General features: G+C 42.3%; 1 protein-coding gene across 5 annotated transcripts in view; it reads left to right on the top strand.

The window, feature by feature from the left end:
- The window catches only part of LOC124615778 (S phase cyclin A-associated protein in the endoplasmic reticulum), a 590,398-nt gene that overhangs the window by 483,774 nt on the left and 85,483 nt on the right, over positions 1–21,141 (top strand). The gene's annotated exons all lie outside the window — the stretch shown is intronic.

Raw genomic sequence — 21,141 nt, 5'->3', positions numbered from 1 at the left:
CATCTAACTGGGGTGAAATTACATTAGGTGTTCCACAAGGTTCGATCATGGGTCCCCTCCTGTTCTTGATATATGTGAATGACCTCCCTTCTTATGTGAAACAAGATGCTGAACTGACACTGTTTGCTGATGAAACAAGCATAATTATTAATCCAGTAAAAGAAAATCCGATAGAAAATGCTACAAATAAGGTCTTTGGAAAAGTTATTAATTGGTTTTCTGCGAATGGGCTTGCTCTGAACTTTGAAAAAACACAGTACATCCAATTTTCTGCTGCAAAAAGTATAATTCCTTCTATAAACATAACACATCAAACAAGTCAGTAGCCAGGGTAAAGCATACTAAGTTTTTGGGTGTACATATAGATGAGAATCTTAATTGGAAAATTGATGTTTTGTATCTCCTAAAGCAACTAGATTCAGCAACTTTTGCAATCAGAATAATTGCCAATTTTGAGGATGTAGAAATTAGTAAGCTAACGTACTTTGCATACTTCCATTCTCTGATGTCATACGGAATAATATTCTGGGGCAACTCAACACTTAGGCAAAATGTGTTCACTGCTCAAAAGAAAGTAGTTAGAATAATGTGTGGGGGTTCGTAGTCGCACATCTTGTAGGCATCTGTTTAAAAGGTTAGGAATTCTTACAACTGCATCACAGTACATTTACTCAGTAATGAAATTTTTCTGACTAATGTCTGTATTAAAAACCTACGCCAACTCTGGGCGCCAACTCAGTTGGGCTTCACGCCTCGATCAGGTGTAGCTTTTTAATACTGGCGCTGAACTTTGTTTGGCTACTTATAAGTTTTTTTTATATTATCACGGCGTAATACAGAAATAGATCAAGCAATCTAAACGGCTTCATTCACAAAATCATTCGCAATGATCGCGGGCTCATATAGTAAATTTTACTGAAACGTAAATCTACCGCCAAAATTGGGTATCTTCTCTTGTATCAACAAATAAAACAATACATGCTAATTTTGATATTATTAAGAGCAGTTCACCATGAGTCTGAAACGACAGAACTGCTCAGTTTGCCAAAAATCCGGAAAACGAGAATTTTTGGCTAACTGAGCAGTTCTGTCGTTTCAGACTCATGGTGAATTGCTCTTAATAATATCAAAATTAGCATGTATTGTTTTATTTGTTGATAGAAGAGAAGATACCCAATGTTGGTGGTAGATTTACGTCAATCTCGGTTCAGTGTCTGTATTAGGTACTATGGACAATTCCACTGCATGACTAGTTGGTTATCCCAACGCTGGTTCTCTTAGGTTAGTAGTGCACACCCATTTATGCGGAGTAAAAGTTGAAAATTTCCTATCCAGCAAAAATATAAGTTACTTTGACTTAAAGAAACACATTTCCTGCTTAATTTCAAAAAGGCCTGTACTGTAATTTATACTATAATTGTTGTGAATCAAATAACACGTACATGTCAAGGAAAACGCGTCATACTTGCGGAGAAACCCGGCGTTATCCACATATTCCTTTGTATCTGTGAGTCGACGCCTGTCCTATGGTTCAAATGGCTCTGAGCACTATGGGACTTAACATCTGAGGTCATCAGTCCCCTAGAACTTAGAACTACTTAAACCTAACTAACCTAAGGACATCACACACGTCCATGCCCGAGGCAGGATTCGAACTTGCGACCGTAGCAGCAGCGCGGTTCCGGACTGAAGCGCCTAGAACCGCTCGGGCACAGAGCGTCTGGTCTTTTGCTTAGTGTTTATGACGTCATATCCCCTAAACTATTTGTTGTGCAATGATATAATTGTGCACGTACACTCAGTGGCATATGTCTGGCATGTGTTTCTAAAATGCTTCGCAAATACAGTTATTAGTAAAAAACCGATAAATTGTAATGTGATGCCTCATGCGGTACTTCTACTACATGAACAGCGGAATAGTAGTAACCGATAAATGTTTTTCGTTCCATGGTTTTCTGCGGGTTGTCAGCGAGAAAACAAATCGTAAATGTTTGAAATGACGTATAAAGTGCGTTGCAAGTCGCTAAGTGCTCTCATTCTCAAATACTGGATGAATGAAGTCTGGGAATTCATGTGTCGCGGGGTACGCTTCGTTTTCAGCCCACGCCTTTGATAAGTAGTTGGTTCTTACTCCCCACAGCGATAGTTGCCTGACAGTAAGATATGTTTGTACTAAATTCGTTTGAAATCGGTACAGTGGATCAGACACACACACACACACACACACACACACACACACACACACACACACACACACACACAGATGTTGTTATAATATGTATGGTTATATTTTCAGTGTTTTTGACGTTTTTCACTGTTGGCCAACAGAGATGCAGGACTCGCAATTTGCAACTGTTTTATAGCGTAATACTGTCTTTTTAACTAGAGCTCATGTGCTTTTCCGTTTATATATATCAACAAAATGTGGCTGCTTGACGAGGTAATGACGTAAAGCCTCAAGTAAATCTTGTAAATCCTGGTGATGGATCTTTCGCTCCGAATTACGTTTTGGGGGAGAAAAAGGTATATACATTTCACGCACTTCGTACATAACATACACTTGATGGCCATTAAAACTGCAATTCTATTTGCTTATTCTCGTATCTCAGATACGCATTGTACACAGTTACGACTACATTAATTTTGTCCATAACGTGGCCACTTCCAATGCATTTTCTGTTCCTTGATGAAGCTGATCTCCCGTGTAGGTGGTTGTATACAGTCGGCATTGAAGCATATGACGAACTGTCTCGTTTTCTCACAGCCACATTGAATATAATTTTGATCAGTGTAGCCCTAGTTGTCAAATTAACATTTGATCCGCCAACTCCAGATCTGTCTATTCTGGGACTTCCAAATCGTCCATTTCTCATCACAACCTGAAGACAGAGTTTCTGAAACTTTTTTTCGGCCAGGGGGAAAGTAGGTCGTAGTCCTCAATAGTTGCAACCTAGATTTTTTAGAAGTGGCTCTAAGTGCCGTCGATGTTCTAAGGAAACTCCTTCTTGATGTCAGTCGTGTGGGTGCGGTTCATGCCCATACTGAGGATGCGTTCTCTCCTGTTCCGCTCTCTTTCCTTATTCAAAGCTATTTCTCTTCGAACAGGTGGTGGCGCTATTCCTGCAAAGTGGCAAAGCCATTCGACTTGCTGTATTTCAAGTAGCCCGTTGATGATTGTGCAGGTGCCGTTGAGACATGTGTCGTTCTGTCGCAGAATGGCGTAGCGTGATTGCAGAGGTTTGTGTAGTTAGTGATTGACTGGACCACTGTGACCCGTCGTTTTCCGCGGCGGAAACCTTTGACTTGCAGATCATGCAGTGTTTCTTGAAAGTAAGATTTCTGTCAAGTGTCACTCCTAGATGCTTAGGGTCTCATAGTGTTCCAGTTCGACATCTGACCATACTATCTTTAATTTATGACTAGCTTCCCTGTTTCTGAAATGAAAAACACACACTTGTGTCGTTATGGGATTTGGTTTAAGTTAGTTTGTGGTGTAGTATCTGGAGAATTTAAGGGCATTCATGAGGGTGTTCAGTTCAAAATCAGTGCTCTTTGTGGCTATAACAAGGTAATCGGCATACGAGAAGCTACTTCTGTTGAGTGCTATGGGTTCGTCATTCGTGTGTTTATTGAACAGAATTGGAGCCAGCACATTTTCCTGCTTTTTTGTAGCCTGCATCGCTTACGCTGTTCTTTGAAGTCGACGAAAAACCTCAGATTCTGCAGAAGAGTGGCGATGACCCTTGTTGAGGCTACAGTCCATTGTCATGTTGGAGACCTTGGCTAGTAGTAGCTGGTGATTGACGGTTCATACGATGCTAAGTCGACAAATACCACTCCTGTCACCTTACAAGCTTCTGACCCATCCACTATAAACAGTGTAAGATTTAGCAGCTGCCCGGTACAGTTTTTGCCAGGTCGAGGTCCAGACTGCTAAGATGTAAGGTGTCAACTACAGGTGACAGGCGACTTAAAATGAATCTTTCCAGCAATTTGTAAAGGTGACATAGTAGTGCAACTGATCTAAAAGACTTTGAATTATTTCCTTGTTTTCGTGTTTCAGCAAAGCAATCACTCGGCTCTTGCACCATGGATATGGCCTCTGCTCACACAGTTGTTGAAAAGTTGGAGAATCCATTTCTTTGTTGTTACGCTAAAGTGTTTAATTTGCTCGGTTCGTATACCATCCAAACCAGCTGATTTTCCGTTTTTGCTCTGTTTGATAGCCTTTTCCGATTCTTCCATCCTAAATGATGTTGTAAGGCCACTACTCTCCTCTTGTTCTTCCCTTTGCAGTTTTTGTATTTGTGATTTTTGGATTGTATTCTCGTTCAGCAGTAACTGATGTGCTATTTTATTGGCAATGGTACTGTGATGTACAGTTGTCTTAGTCGAATCATTCTTTAGGCGTCTCACGAGTCTCCAAGCTTTAGGACTGTCTGCCTTCGAATCCAAGTTTTCTATAGTTTTTATACCTTGATATCACCCTTATAAGAAAAGGAGAGTGTTTCTGTCTTCCACAGTTGCTTCACTGAAAGGATTTTCTTCAAATAAATTGTTATACCCAGCGAGGAGGGTCGCTTGGTCTAATGAAAGCCCAGGAATATAAGATGTTCGACAGCCGCTGTGGATAGACATCCTTGAGCATCTCTTAAAGGCCGTCGTAAATGTGTCATAGCATCCGGGAATTGGTTCTACAGAAGATATTCGGCGTGAGCAGTTCTGGAAATCTTGGCCAGTACGGCTTCTTAAAATTAAACCTCCTCCGAAAAGATATTTTTTGAGGTCTTATAGCAGCAGATAATTGGCACATTATTCGTCTGTGCTGTAAGTTGGGTATTGAGGAACATAAAGGTTTTGCACATTGTTGTCTGATATTGCTACTGCCAAATACAGGGCGACAATTATTGAACTATATGAAGAAAAGTGAATTAGTTACAAACTACGGCGTTCACACACTTTATTGAACATGTAAACGTAACTACAGATATTCAGGTTTAGGTTATGACATGTTCGATATGCTTGACATCATTAGCGATGGCGTGGCGCAGAGGGATAGCGAAATTCTGCATGACCCGCTGGAGCATCGGAACATCGATGCTGTCGATGACCTCCAGAATAGCGGTTTTCAGCTCAGCAATGGTTTTAGGGTTATTGCTGTACACCTTGTCTTTAATATAGCCCCACAAAAAGGAGTGGCATGTGTTCAGATCCGGAGAATATGGTAGCCAATCGATGTCCATGCCAGTGACCTGTGGATATCCCAGAGGCAGAATGCGGTCCCCAAAGTGCTCGTGCAGGAGATAAAACACTGTCCTGCTCCGATTCGTCGTGTTCCGTCTTGCATGGACCACATCTTGCCGAAATCAGGGTCACTTTGGATAGTGGGGATGAAATCACCTCCCAAAACCTAAACGTACCGTACGGTAGTCACAGTGCCATCAAGGAATATCGGACTGATTTTTCCGTGACTGTACACTGCACACCATAGTCACCTGTTGACGGCGAAGAGACTTCTCGATAGCGAAATGTGGATTCTCAGTCCCCCAAATGCGCCAATTTTGCTTATTGACGAACCCGTCCAAATGAAAGCAGGCTTCGTTGCTAAAGCAAATGATGGATACGCATACTATTTCCCATCATGCCCCGCTGCCAATCGTGCAGTTTGAACGTCCTAACGCAAACCGTTCGGAAGGTATGACAATTTTATTTCATATAGTTCAATAATTGTCACTTTGTATGAGATCAAGATCGTAGGCTCGTCTCCATCTGCCGCTGTTAAAAGCTCGAGGTAGCTTTGCGTCGTGGATGAAGATCAGGTGAGTCACCTGCCCATTTTTGTACTGCTGCTGTAGTCTCATACCGAGCGAGGTGACGCAGTGGTTAACACATTGCACTCGCATTCGGGAGGACGAGGGTTCAAACCTGCGTCCGTCCAGCCTGATCTAGGTTTTACGTGAGTTCCCTAAATCGCTTCAGCAAATTCCGGGATGGTTCCTTTGAAGGGGCATGGCCGACTTTCTTCCCCATCCTTTCCTAATCCGATGGGACCGATGACCTCGCTATTTGGTCCCCTGCCCCAAACCAACCCACCAACCGATCCTAGTCTCATCTTCATGGTCATAGCCGCAGACAGTAATACCTCTGTTGAAATTGTCTATCACAATCTGTAAGTGTTTATTTTGAAAATTTGATGGTTTGTTAACAGTGAATTCAGGACCGGGTGTTGTATAAAGAGAGGAAATGATGCCATTAGCTGTTTGTTGAATGCAGATTTCAATGTTGTTTCCCTCCGGCACTGCTGTGGATACATTCTGGATACCTGTGTGAACAAAGAACTTCCACATTTATCATGTCGTCATTCAATGGGGAGACGCATTCCATTTAGTTTTGGTCTGCGCGTATCACAACTTGTATGTTATGTAGTGCGCACAGTATATGGCACTGGTATTGACTGCACAGTTCTTGCAGCTGTTTTTCTTTGGCTGGTGTTACACCGCCTATACTTATAGAGTAAAATTTAACTTTGACGCTGAGAAGGGTTCAGATGTGAATCTTCTCGGTGTGAAAGGATTAGCCGTCATTCGCTGAATTGTACAACCGCTTGCTATTACCGTCCTGATCACAAGTCATCACTATTTTCGGGGATGCTCCTTCCGTGTACCCCAAAACTGAAGTGGGACAGGGTTCTGAAAAACATGCTGGCTGTGGAAACACTCGAACACATTTTCTGTCGAGATAGGTCAGGGCAGCAAATGCAGCGTGCTGTCTTGCGTTGTCTTATTGAAAAGTAACGTCACAGAGACCACGAAGACAGGACTCAGCCACCGACATTATGACATTGGAAATGGAATGCTTGCTTTTCAGTTACTGCATATGCGAGCAAGAGGTCATCTTGATGTATACCCAATGACACGACATACCATCACGCCAGCTAGTGGTATCGTGTGACATACTGCCATCTTTCAGAATATGGAATGCAAAGAACTTGCAGTAGAAGAGATTTGCTTCACAGTATTGAAGATGAGTAAGTGGTCACACTTGGCAGTAGAAGATGTTAGTTTCATATTACCAAAGATGAAGTAGTGCTCAGATCTCTTAAGGTTCACATCTTAGAGCCCATATTTATTGGATGTTTTTTACTTCGAATTATTGTGGCAGGCCTATCCCTGAATACTGTCCATTCCTGCTGGGACCCACTGTATTGGTTGACCCTTCTAGGAAGTTGCTATCTCGGAAACTTCGGCAGTAAACCTCACCGGGATACAGAACACGTCTTTTGCAGTGTGTGGCACTGGAGTTAGCTGAGCATTTCCGTGACGCTGTCGCTCTTACTAAATGATCCTGCAAGGCTCTATCAGTCCTATCGGGACCAGATCCAGACTGACGAGCAGTATTCAAATATTGATCGAACGAGGGTATTGTAAGCTACCTCCTTTGGGAGTGGACTATATTTCGTGGGGAGTCTCGCATCTACATTATCTTTGTTTAGTTTTATCTGGTCTTCCCACTCTTAACGCGCTTAGTACACCTACTCTTACGTATTCTGAGGATTACTGCTTTCAGTGTTTATTCTGCAATCACATTCTCATACGTAATAGATATTTCTGCCTATTTATGCGTAATACATCACGTTTGTTTACGGTGAGGGTCTAATGCCAATCGCTGCACGAAGTGTCGATCCTCTGCAGGTCTTCGTGCATTTCACTACAATATTCCGGCGTTGCGACTTTCCGTATACAATAGCATCTTCTACGAAAAGTCTCGTGGAACTCCCGACGGTATCATTTACATATACTGTGAAAAGTCATGTTCCGATGACACTCCTTTGGAATACAGCCGCAGCTGCTTTTATGTCTGAAGATTTATCGGCGTTGAGAATACCATCCTGCGTCCTCTTTGCTAGAAACTTTTCAATCCAATCACACAGCTGGTCTGATATACCGTACGGTCGCACTTTGTTCATTAGGTGGCAGTGCGGAAGTGTGTCGAATGGTTGATTGAGTGGCTGTGAGGAACTGTATCAGATGGGTTCCAGAAATCAATGAAGGCTGTATTTACCTGGACACCTGTATCTACCGCCTTGTGTGTCTCGCGGGTGAACAGAGCGAGATGCGTTTCACACGATGGTTGTTTTCCGAACCCGTTTTGACTCATACAGAGGAGGTTCTCGGTCTCGAGAAGCGTCATAATACGCAAATACTTATTAAATTGTAGTCTCGATTTCTGGTTACTTCAGTGTTTGCAAAGTATGTGTGATGTAAACACGACAGGGGAAAAGAAAAGGAAAAAAAAAAAAAAAAAAAAACATCGGACAAGTGTGTGTAGGTCTCGCGCTCTGAGGCTTCCGTACAAACGTACTTACGTCTGTAGATATTCGTCTATAGCAGGGGAAGTCAACCTTTTTCACTTACCGCCCACTTTTGTATCTCTGTTAGAAGTAAAATCTGTCTAACGACCCAACGGATCCATAGTAATGATGATTGATAAAGTAGGGAGGTAACTTTAAATTTTGCTAGCTGCGACGCGCTATGTTACCCGAGGTAAACAGTTGTTTCTAAAACAAATTCCCAGGTCTGTATTTATTCCAGTCTTCTATTAGTCCATCTCCATTTCCACCTTCCACCCTCTCTATCTTCTCCATCCCCCCCTCTCTCTATCAACTTCCTCCACCCCCCAGCCGGCCAGAGTGGCCGTGCGGTTCTGGGCGCTACAGTCTGGAGCCGAGCGACCGCTACGGTCGCAGGTTGGAATCCTGCCTCGGGCATGGATGTTGTGATGTCCTTAGGTTAGTTAGGTTTAATTAGTTCTAAGTTCTAGGCGACTAATGACCTCAGAAGTTAAGTCACATAGTGCTCAGAGCCATTTGAACCATTCTTTTCCACACCCCCCCCCCCCCCCGCCCCCCACGCTCTGTCGACCTCCGTCTCTTCCTTCTCCTCGTCGTCTTCCCCCCCCCCCCCCCCCCAAAAAAAAAAAAAAAAAAAAAAAAAACTTGTGTGTGCACCCAGATTTGTGGAAATCGTTCGTGGGGTTTAGAATAAGCCATTTGCGATTGGCTTTGCCCACTTTCGCACATGCCACATATATTTAACATATTTCCCACGTCTTCGTACACACATTTCACCTGTATCTCCAGCTAATCTGGCCTTACAGTTTCATTTTCACGCAGCTCAATGTTATTGACGCCGTGTCTCCTGAACTGTGTTCGTATAACGATATAATTCTGCAGATACGTCCAGTGGTATGTGTGCTTACTGTCTGTGAAATGTGTCGTGAATAGAGTGAGTAGCAAAAAAGTAATAAATTAAAATGTGATGCATAATGCGGCAATTCATCACGCATCTCATTGTTTATGATTAAAATCTCCTGAAGTATGTGTCGGACGTAGACACAATTTTGGTGGTACATTCAGAGGCATATAGGGTAACATGTAAAGTTTGTTGGAAGACAGTAAGTACTGTCATTCTCAAACACTGAGTAAACCAAATATAGTTACAAGCAGGTCGTGGGCTACATTTCTTTTTCTCCCCCACCCCTTTCGCAGGTAGGTATATGTAAGGTAACCAATGCGTTAATGCAGCATATAAGTTACCTCCATTCCAAATTTCATCTTCAGCTTTGAGGAATAACACACACACACACACACACACACACACACACAGACTTTCGCGTTTATGATGTATGTAAGAGAAAGGAGAGTTAAAAGAAGTTAAAGCCAATACTAATGATTACTTGCCAAATTCAGAATTTTATGAAAATCTAAAGAGAGGGTTTTTGAAACTCCCATCCCCTGGCGCCCACGATGTAAGCTTGAACGCCCACTAGTGGGTGGTAGGGACCAAGTTGAGTACCACTGCTCCATAGACTCTGATGAGTGAGTTTGCTAGTATCAGTATATGTGACAGAAATTGCTGTATCGTGTGACTGCATTGACTTAGGGGTTGAAATTTTGTACTCTTCCAAGAGACCGGAGACCTTCATATTCGACAGAAATTTCAATTTTATACCTCTACCCATTCCTGAGAAAAGGGGTGTTGGCAGACAGAAAGATAGATAGACAACAGAGTTACGTTATTACCGTTTGAGGCACGGAACACTATAAAGGAGCTTGTAACCACTGGAGATATGTTTATATTTATATTTTTGTCCACCTTTTCAGTCACAGATCTCTATAACATATGGAGACATGTACAAAAATAGTGTTCCATTACTACTTCTAGACTTGGCTACAGGTAACCCGGAAGTCTTACTCACAACACATTTATGTCATATTGATTCGCGTACATCTACATGACGACGAGGAAATAAAATAAATTATAGCTGGTTACAGTGAATTTGCAATTTGAATCGACATAATAAGTTACAGTAATCCTAACCTGAAGCGTTCAGATTTAAAGTGAAGGCATTAACACGAGAGACGAAGCAGCGGAGGGTATCATAGAGAGAGTGGACGGACTTCAGAAGATTTTCAGGTTGGTGAAATTTTGTGAGTCGCTGGCAAGACGGTGTGGGGCGGAGGCGGCCGCTCGCACCCTCGGCCGGCGCAGCGCTTCCCTCCCCCTCCCCCGCGACCGCTCGCTGGAGAGCCTGTGGGAGCGACCACGTGCAGGCAGTGTGCTCAGCCGCTCTCCTCTCAAAGGATGAGCCATGCGGCGCGCCGCCTCCGCCGACGCCGCATTTGTCACGCCGCGTTCGACACCCGGCAGCGGCGATTCTTTTCCCGCCGCGCCGCGATTTATCATCCGCGCCCGTGATGAATCGGCCTTTTAAAACACCGTTTCTCTTGTGAGTGCTGTTTGCTCCTTAAAACGCTGGCCGGCCCCCGTGTCCCCGCACGCTCGTTTCTTTTTCGGGCAGCGGTCGTGACTCCGCCTATCTTTCTCTGCTGCGCGTCTTCACGACGGGTGATCACGACTCAAATCGCGCTCGCCGCTTCCGGCACTCGCCGGAGTGCTACCTGACGAGCTGATTTGTATCAGCCCTCTTGTCGCTTTTTGCCACGGTACCTCCGACAGCCCGTCCCTAGTGAACAACGTGGCTTGCAAGATGCAAGCGTATCCTCTTCTCTGATCTCCGCCATTAAAGTCGTCAAATCAAAATATTACCATTTCTGTGATGGACAGATCTTAAGGTAAATGTCGAAACATGTGATACGATGATTGAAAAGCGATTAGAATAAAAATTAGCCATGTAAAACACGCTGTTTACACAGCGGTTACGTCTGCGCAGTTTATAAGTATGAAAGGAAGTGTTTCGGTTTTGGTGATGCATTAGAATAAATCAGAATACTAACTTCTCAAAACCATCTCTTTAACAAAATTGTTTGCATCGCGCATTCGGTGCGGAAGGATCCGGGTTCGATTTCCGGTACCTCCTTACGTTTTTTCTGAGTTGGGGAGGTATGGAACGGGATGAACTCAGCCTTGTTAGACCAAATGGCGAGCAGGTTCAATAATAGAAAGCCAAAATAAAATTTCGCTGGTAAAAATTCTAAAAGTTAAAAAAAAAAAAAAAGAAACTTGGCCAGGTCCGAGTAGGATTCTCGCACTGAGTGTTCGGTACAAACTTAATTATGTGCATAGATAGTTCACCCATTATAGGAATCGAGAATATCGGCTATTTTTGCCTGTTATTAGTGCTGGCAAGATATCGGTCCCAGGAAGTGCAAGATTTTCGAGAATGTTTTTATGTCAATAATACAAATGTGATACAAAGTCATGCAGGAGATAGGCTGCAATCGAGTCTGCGAATTTTTGTGTGACATACACCTTGAAACTACAAATCTACGTGCAGAAGTCGCTCCCGGATATCCGATTATAGCCGGCCGAAGTGGCCGTGCGGTTAAAGGCGCTGCAGTCTGGAACCGCAAGACCGCTACGGTCGCAGGTTCGAATCCTGCCTCGGGCATGGATGTTTGTGATGTCCTTAGGTTAGTTAGGTTTAACTAGTTCTAAGTTCTAGGGGACTAATGACCGTAGCAGTTGAGTCCCATAGTGCTCAGAGCCATTTGAACCATTTTTTATCCGATTATACATAAATTCTGAAAGTCATTCCTTGCCTGATATTTGACGTTTACCATTGCGACCCAGTCATCCCAATGCAGAACTCCAGATTGTTTTAATTTCAAGTTTGAGCTCGCATAACGAAGGACAAAAGAAATTATTTTCACGTGTTGTAATTACAAATTAACAATTTTCGATTTTCTTCTTTCCGTCTACTGTGAAACTCTCCTTCTTGCCACATTTCATGATTCTAGGTCAACCGGAAGTACCCTATAAGTTTTGATGAGTGACTTTGCGAGTATCAAAATATGTGACATAAATGGCTGTACCTTTTGACTGCATTTTAGAAACTAACGTTTATTACACCGCCAAGGGGTCGTAACAGACGGACGAACAGACAAGTGTCGGATAAGGAATGACAGTTTTTTGTGTGTGATATAAATACAAATGTACACTTTCCGTATCTTCTCCTTTGGTTGTACTTTGAAACCTTGCTGTTTTCCAAATTTGATGCTTCTAGGTCAGTGGGAAGTACCCTGTACGTTGTGATGATTGAGTTTGCGAGTATCAAAATACGTGACATAAATGACCATATCTTCTGATTGCACTGACTTAAAAGCTTCAGCGTTTTACACAGCCAACGCACCATAGACCTCGGTATGCGACATACGAGGTTGAGTCAAATGAAAACCTTAAATTTGCAATAACAGATCGAAATTTCGCGCCGTTATCCTCTAAGTTGGTAAGCGTGCTACAAACAGCGTGCAGAATGGGCTGTAGGTGGAGGCATAGTGCAGATGCACACATACCGTCGCAGTATCAGTATAAAGATGGCCGCCCCACTTGCAACTTGCACCAGGGAAGAACAGCGTTCTGTTGTTCTCTTTTTGCGTAGTGAAGGTGTGAAACCTATTGAAATTCATCGACGAATGAAGATTCAGTACGGTGATGCATGTTTGTCACAGCAGCAAGTCTACGAATGGAGTAGGAAGCTCGCAAATGGTGTGACTTCAGTGGAAAATGCTTCTCGTCCAGGTCAGGCACAACGAGTTGTGACTCTACAGAACATTGCAGCAGTTGAAGCCATAGTGAAGGAAAACCACCGAGTGACACTGAATGATATTGTCGCATGTTTACAGATTAGTCATGGATTAGCACACCACATTGTGCATGATGTGCTCCAGTTTCACAAAGTGTCTGCAAGATGGGTGCCACGGCAGCTGACTCCTGAAATGAGAGAACGACGTGTTGATGCTTGTGAAGAACTTCTTCGGCGCTTTGAACGAGAAGGTGATGGCTTTCTTGCAAGAATCGTTACTGGGGACGAAACCTGGGTTCACTTCCACCAACCGGAAACGAAGAGAGCGAGCAAGGAATGGCGCCATTCCTCATCACCAAAACCAAAGAAGTTTCGAACAGAACCATCAACAGGGAAGGTTATGCTGACTCTCTTTTGGGACGAAAAAGGCGTCATTTTGGAGCACTACATGCCTAGAGGGTCCACTGTCACCAGTGCATCATACACAGATCTAAAAAATCATCTGCGGCCTGCAAGCAAATCAAAGCGACGTGGATTGCTTTCAGCAGGTGTCCTTTTGCAGCATGACAATGCAAGGCCCCACACTGCCCGTACAACAGTTGCATCAATCACAGACCTCCGTTTTGAGTGTCTTCCTCATCCACCATACTCACCAGACCGCGCCCCAAGTGATTTCCATATATTTGGACCACTCAAAGACGCAATGGGAGGAAAGATGTTCCGTTCTGATGAAGAGGTACGCCACGCGGTGGTTGCGCGGACTACAAAAAAAAAATTTTTTCTAAAGGAATTTATGCACTTTGTAAGCGCTGGAGAACTTGCATTGAGCGTGGGGAGATTATCTTGAAAAAGTGGTGCAGCTTTGTACCACTTATGCACAATAAATAATGTTTTTAAAAAATTCAAGGTTTTCATTTGGCTCATCCTCGTAAATTTCAACTTTATACCTCTACCCGTTCCTGGGGACAGACGGACGGATAACAAAGTGATCGTATAAAGGTTCCGTTTTTACCGAATGAGGCACGGAACACTAAAAAATAACATATAAAGGAGTACCGGCACCGTCTGGATCATCGACTGGTAATGACGGCTGGAAGTATTGGCGATATGCTGATCACATAGTCCACTCCTTGTAGGCTACTATCTAGCAGGCAGCACTCAACCAGACTTAACAGTCTTTAGGCCTAATCCGTGAGTGTTGGTGCCGTTTAACGTCGTATAGAAAATCGGCTTGGTGAGACCGAGGCTTAGAGAAAATAAAGGTTACATTGTTTTAAGAAAGTAAAAACAGAAACCAGCCCTTACTAACAGTACTACTCATTCAGAACAAATGCCGCCGTTACCGATTTCGAACCGACATGTTTGTCATCAGACTGCTATTCACTTTTGAAATGCCTTGTAACATATGCTTACATTGGCAGTTTGCTTATTTTGATTGGGGTTAAAGTTCTTTGGAGTGGTGGTGCCATCGAAAATCCTGCATTGTTTTATTGAACCATTGATTGCTTTTGAAGAAGTGCATGTTTCGCTTGCTCTATCTTCGAAGACAAGAGGTAGTACAGAGCACCACACAAAAACTTAAGTATTACGGACGCAAGGATAATTATAAGTAAATAGCGTTATTAATAGTGGCTTGTTGCTGTTTTTACTGTATTTTAAGAATTAACCCGTAAAACGGATTACCCAGAAAAATAAGAGAAATTCCTCAACCAACTATTCACCACTTCAACAGTAAAATTCCCAAGCGACGAATAAGAAGTAAGAAGAATAACCATTAGCAAGTTGTGTGCAACGAAACTCCTGTTCGTGTTTTGGCTTCACAGAAGATTTATCAATCTCTCATAATAACAGACAATCAGCAATCGAATTGAAAAACTTCCCAAACTGCAGTGGAAAAAAAAAACAATACTTTGAAAGATCTTCACGATATATCCTTGGCCCCAGCATGTTGTAATTCAAACCAACGAAATAGTTTTAGTACCAAAATGAAGATACTTATATAAATCACCTATCCTGTCGATTAAATTGTGAAACAAAGAAAGGGCGAACATCTGAATTTAACAAAGACATGTACTCATCTGAAATACTTACGACAAAAAAATCATTATCTCAGAGTTCGTAATTATGGGTACAAAAAAAGAAGGGTCCTAAATCTGGGTGACAAGAAAATACCACGAATTATTCGAAAATTCAGACAAAATATCCAACACCGCCAACTCAATTTGCATGTCCATATTATGAAAAGGACGATTAAAAATCAGCCAGAAGAAATCTTAACATTTCTTTCTCTTTGAAAGTTAAGGATACCTGGCTACTGAACATTGAAAGAGACCTTTCGGGGTATTCAGGACAACATTAAATCGAAATTTTAGTCGACTGACATTCGTGTATGGAATGACTATGCATCGGATCAAATAAAACAGAGAGAAGGTGAAGAGTTTCTGAAAAATGAAGGAAGGAATTACTACAGCAACTGATGTTCATTTGTGAATTACAGCAATTTATAGCACAAGTTTTGCGTTGGTACTCGCAGATCGCTGTAGAACATCGTACAATCAGTATATAGACAAACTGCCACAAGTAGTTCATTGTTTGATTTATAACTAGTTTGACTCACGAGAAGCGAGGGAAACTGGTTATAAATCCAATAATACGCGATTAGTGGCGGTTTATCTGCATGTCATGATTACAAGAGTTACGTGGTGCGACATATGTCATTTAATCAATTGGAAATAGTTATTTCTTCTTCTTTTTTCTGTTGGTCATTTTAAGATTCAGGTGCTAATTTCATTTCTTTGTATCTGCATTTTGACATTTCTACATATTTAGCTAGAGTTGTTTTGTCCTTCCATTTTTGTCACTTCCCTCTCCTTGGCCTTCTTTGAGTTATTTGTCACAAAAATAATCAGCTGCTTAATATTTACTTTCTATTTCCACTACTGGGGCACGATGTACTGTGTTTTGCGTTTGTAGGTAACTATGTTTTGTCGTGTGTATCCGTAGTTACACAATATTCACTTTCCGTGATGATTTTGATTTCGTTTTTATCATGTTTTTGTAAACTACTTTTTTTGCATCGTCTCTTCTCCAAGTTTCAATTTCTTTCGCGTCTCTGACAATTGTATTGTTACGGCTAAGGCTTTCTTTTATTTTCATATTTTTCTCACTATACTTCTCAAATTAAAGAGTCTGCAGTTGCAATGAACCTTTTGAATGATTTCATTATACTTTCAGCTGCCTTTCTCTTTATTTCATGTACGATTGTTCACTTTCGGCCGTTGGCCATTTTCAAGTATTTTATGGATGATTCTTTAGTAGTGTATTATGCCATGTACGTCATTGCTCCTGTGAATGCATGTAATTGTCATTAGAAAGATTTTTCGCTATTTTAGAAGCACGTTACTTCCGAGCAGTTGTTGCAAAGTTCTTCAACAAGAGTTTTGCAGTAACTACTCGGAAGTAACATTCTCCTAAAATAGCGAAAAACCTTTCCAATTTACTTTATGGTCATACAGGCAGTCATAAGAGGAAGGACGTACATGGCGTAATATACTACTAAAGCATCATCTATAATATACTTGAAAATGGCCTAAGGCCGAAATTTTACAATCTTACATGAAATACAGAGAAAGGCAGCTGAAGGCATCAGGAAATCATTCAAAAACCTCCTCAAACAAGTTTATTGACGTCTTTAACCGAGTGATTGACTTCTTTTGCTGTATTAGTTCCTTCTCTTCAATATTTTCGCTATCATTTTATATTCTTTCAGATGCTCATTTTTATGGCGCTCGATTTACGTCAAGATACAGCTGAAGAAGCGTTTTCACATTTATTATAGATTTCAAGATGATAAGTAGTAATTTTTACACCAGAGACATGTATTTGCATTTATTTTCTTATCATGAACAAGTGTCTGTAAGCTCTTGTTGATGAATAAATGAGGTCCACCTTGAGTGTGGTTAAACCTACTTTGTGTCTCATGTGTCTTCTTTTAAGATTACAACACCACCAATCCTTAATAACTGTTAAAGATAACGTCCCCCCCCCCCCCCCTCTCTCTCTCTCTCTCTCTCTCTCTCTCTCTCTCTCTCTCTCTCTCTCTCTCTCTCTCTCTCTCTCTCTCTCCCTCCCTCTCTCTCCTCCCCCCTCCCCCTCCCCCCCCCTCCCCCTCCCTCCCCCTAGTAGCTTTTTAGTTGTAAAACTACCAAATACATTAATCGGCAACTCCTTTTGAACGCTAGATACGGATAATCGCATTTCACCGGAGACCCTGACCGGATGAAGGCTTTAGCTCTTCCTAATTTTATTTCTCTATAATGGTTTGAGAACTCTGCAGATGTTTTCGTGAAATAACACCGGAGAGAAAAAACTGCAGCCCCGCACTTTTTGATAAATGCTTTATTTCACCCAGCTAGTTTTGTGCCTGAACCCATCGTCAGCCCGTATCGAGGATTTCTTGAATTTTGGATAACTGTGTTGGCTACATATGTCGAGATCCTTGAAAATATCCTAAGGCCGGAATTGTACAATAGAAGAAAACTAAAGTAAAAGTGACTGTTGCAGGCGGAATTCAATCGTTTTCACCGTTTGTAGCAGTGTTGGACCCAAGTTCAATGTAATTCATCCTACCTGAAACATGTATTTCATATGCTGCAGTCTATATATATTTTTTTTTAAAAAAAAGTGAGTTATTCATGCTTCAGACACACTCTCATTACAAAATCGATTACATCCCTGGAAGTGACAAAGGTACAGCAATTTTTATCTGTAATGCTTTGTGTGTGCCTCGAATAACAGTGCTAACGCTTTTGAGATTAGGTTTCGCCGAATTTTATTATTCTGCGCGACACACCTTACCTGTTCAGAATATCGACGTAGAAGTTTCCTGCGCCGCTCAGGCAGTTATAACTGTATACAATTGTCGACTTGCTTCGCTGGATGAGTTGTGAAGGCACCAAACTCTGGACAGGCTCATGACTAACTTGTAAGGAGAATGTAATTTTTAATCTTTCTTTTTTGTAAATTTCAAAGATCAGTTTAATGTTATTCAGAGGAGAGTAGATTTAATTCACAGATTGTGTATATCCGAAAACCAGCAAAATCTCTATCTAAATGTTTTTCATTTTTTGAAGGAAAAGTATGGAAGCGTGGTCTTCTTCTATCTATCTTCTTTTAATCTTGCGTTTCCGTAGCGAATAGAGGTACGTGTAAAGGCTCTATGTAATTTGTGATTATTACTAAATAATAACTGTTAACTTCACACTTAAAAGGCGTTTTCAAATCATTTCTAGAACACTTTACTTCCTGTGATTAATTTATTATGTCTATTTATTTACGTTTCAGAGGAATACGTATTAGGATCGTACATTGCTCGAGAGCAGTACGATTGAATGCTATATCGCGTCAAGCCGTTAAAATATGCAATGTCGAACCTGCACATCATCTTTTTTTTTACGTAGAAGTTACTACAGTATCCGCACGCTCAAAGAATGCTTTCAAACAATGAAGTAGTATAATAGTCGCCATAGTCTGATGCATCACGCAATGGCAGCAGTATGGTAAAAGTAATCCAGGTAGGTTAAGTACAATAATTCAGTTTTTATGTGATGTACCTCACATTGATAGCTGCTCGTGCCATCGCACCTGTAGCGCACTTTTCCCGAGGCAAACAATTCTTAAATCCATTTCATACGTCTTTATCGGGTCCTGATCAACATATTTTTCCAAGATTTTATTCTGCCAGTAAGGAAAGGGTACTTTACAAAGCGGCCCTACACCAGAATTCGAAGGAACTCTTTTTTTTTCCCAGCGGTGAGTTCCCTTACATTCTTGAAACTTTGCGACAGTGGGCCACGCCGTGAAAACAAATAGTAACTGCTACTCAAATAAAATTTTTGTTAATATCTAGTACTCCTTCCGCATTAAACGATTAAAGCAGTTTATATACCTGAAATGTTGCTTACTTTATAAAAAGTTGTTTCTGTGGTTGCGGAAGTGGACCAACGCTACAGATCTGGAGTAGGCCCTACACCTTACACCAGTTCGCGAACTAGAACTTCAGCGACAAAGAACACACCTGTGTCGATTTTCTCAAACGCTACAAAGTGTCAAGCTCAAAGCTGACATCTGGATTTTCTTCTTTCAGTGAACCACGTTTGTGCGAAATTTCATTAAATTCAGTGATCAGTAATTGACGGTCTCAAAACCTGTGTCAAAGATCTCTCCGACGTGATTACACAATATTTTCACTATGTTTAGGAGGGAGCAAGTGAAGATATTCGTATATTTTTTTCGAAATGTAAGTAAGCTCTAAGTAGAAGGTTTTACGGTCCCTGCATTATTCCGTCTTATTCAAAGATTCAAAGGAACAACAAAGAGAAAAATCCACAAATATTTCGCAAATTGGGGTATTTTTACACTTAGCACACACTTTGCTTGTCGGGCTCTGCACTGCCTATTTTCTGCAAAACTTCTAATTGCTTATGAACAAGTCCATAGTCATGAGACTGTATTCTAAGATAGGCGAGTGAAAAGAGTAATCTTTTACCTCAGTCTCTCGCCACAAACTGCGCAAAATTCAGGTGCATTTGCACCAGGTAGGTTTTTGCTCAGAGCGGGCTTCTACTGTGATTACGTTATCAGTTTCATGTGCTATTTAGAGATTGTGCCTCGAACTATACCCATCGCTATGTCCTAGTTCGTACATATCAGCGAATCAGAGCTGATGCTGGGCGAATTGCTGTGTTGGCCACAGTCGGCAGACTTCATACTGCTGACCTGGGCTGCGATGGCGTTGGGGCTCCTGAGAAGAATGCTTCGGACCGAGCGGGGTAGCGTAGTGGTTAGCACACTGGACTCGCATTCGGTAGGACGACGGTTCGAACCCGCGTCTGGCCATCCTGATTTACGTTTTCCGCGATGTTTTCATAAATCGATTAAGGCAAATGCCGGGATGATTGCTTAGAAAGGGCACTGCTGCTTCCGTTCTCCATTCTTGTCCTGTCCGAGCTCTTGCCACCTGGAATCCCTGATGCCGATGCGTCTTCGGATTCGCACGTCCCTGACGGCCAACACTTGCCCGACCTGTGAATGGCGAACGGTAGTGGCGTCGTGAATCTCTGGGTGGGTGGCGAATGTTGGTATGATCCACACGGCCGTCCCGTTATGCCTCAAAAGCAGGTTTGAGATATCGCTCACTGCTAAAAGTACTTCTGATCCGGGATGCCTTTTCTGTTGGGGGCGTGGCTTATCTTTCTGAGTGATAAGAAAAATTGCAGAGGATGGGATTGCTTGTCATTGAGAGCTCCAGCGTTAGGCGGGCGATGGAAACCTCAGGAACATAGCGGTCAGGTCAGGAAAGAAGGCCAGTTTCCACTTTGTTTGCGTGCCAGAGATCCCGTCTGAGATGCGGAGGAAGCTCTGTCGGCGGTGACTGAGCACAGCTGATGTACACGGCTGCAAATCGTGGCCCATGTCGGCACGAGTGACGTCTACCATCTGGGTTGAGAGGCCATCCTCGGTTCCTACAGACGGATGGCAGATTTGATGAAGAGAGCTAGCCTCGTCCGCAGGGTGGAATCAAACCTGTCGTTTTGCAGCATTGTTCCCAGAGCCGATCCTGGTCCTCTGGTTTGGAGTAGAGTGTAAGATCTAAACCAGGCTCAGAAGATTGTGCGACGGTATCGGTTGCTGATTTCTTGACATCCACTATCGAGTGGAAAATTTAGGACCACCGTTAATAGATCAGGTGTGCACAATGTGCAGGAAGCGGCTGCCAGGGTAGCGCAGTACGGGTGACGTGCACATGTTGGTTTTTTGAGGGTAGAGAAGTTCCTCCACAGGACCGAAAAGAGTCCAGACACTATAGACGTCGTAGCAGATCGGTGAACGAAAATGTTAATACAGCATTAGGTCACTGAAGGCTAGGTTGAACGCTCGTGGTGAGGCGTGCTCATAGCAATAAAATATACGATAATATCTAGTGGGGTGGTACAGACTCAGAATGCGAAATAATTTGAATGAAGACAAGTGTTAAAGGTGGGTCACACATGGCCGTCGTATGCTTTTATAGATCCCTGCCTCAGGAGCAGTAATGGC

This window comes from Schistocerca americana, chromosome 5, assembly GCF_021461395.2.
Source record: "Schistocerca americana isolate TAMUIC-IGC-003095 chromosome 5, iqSchAmer2.1, whole genome shotgun sequence".
Lineage (NCBI taxonomy): Eukaryota > Metazoa > Arthropoda > Insecta > Orthoptera > Acrididae > Schistocerca > Schistocerca americana.
This window is presented reverse-complemented; position numbering and strand designations above follow the sequence as displayed.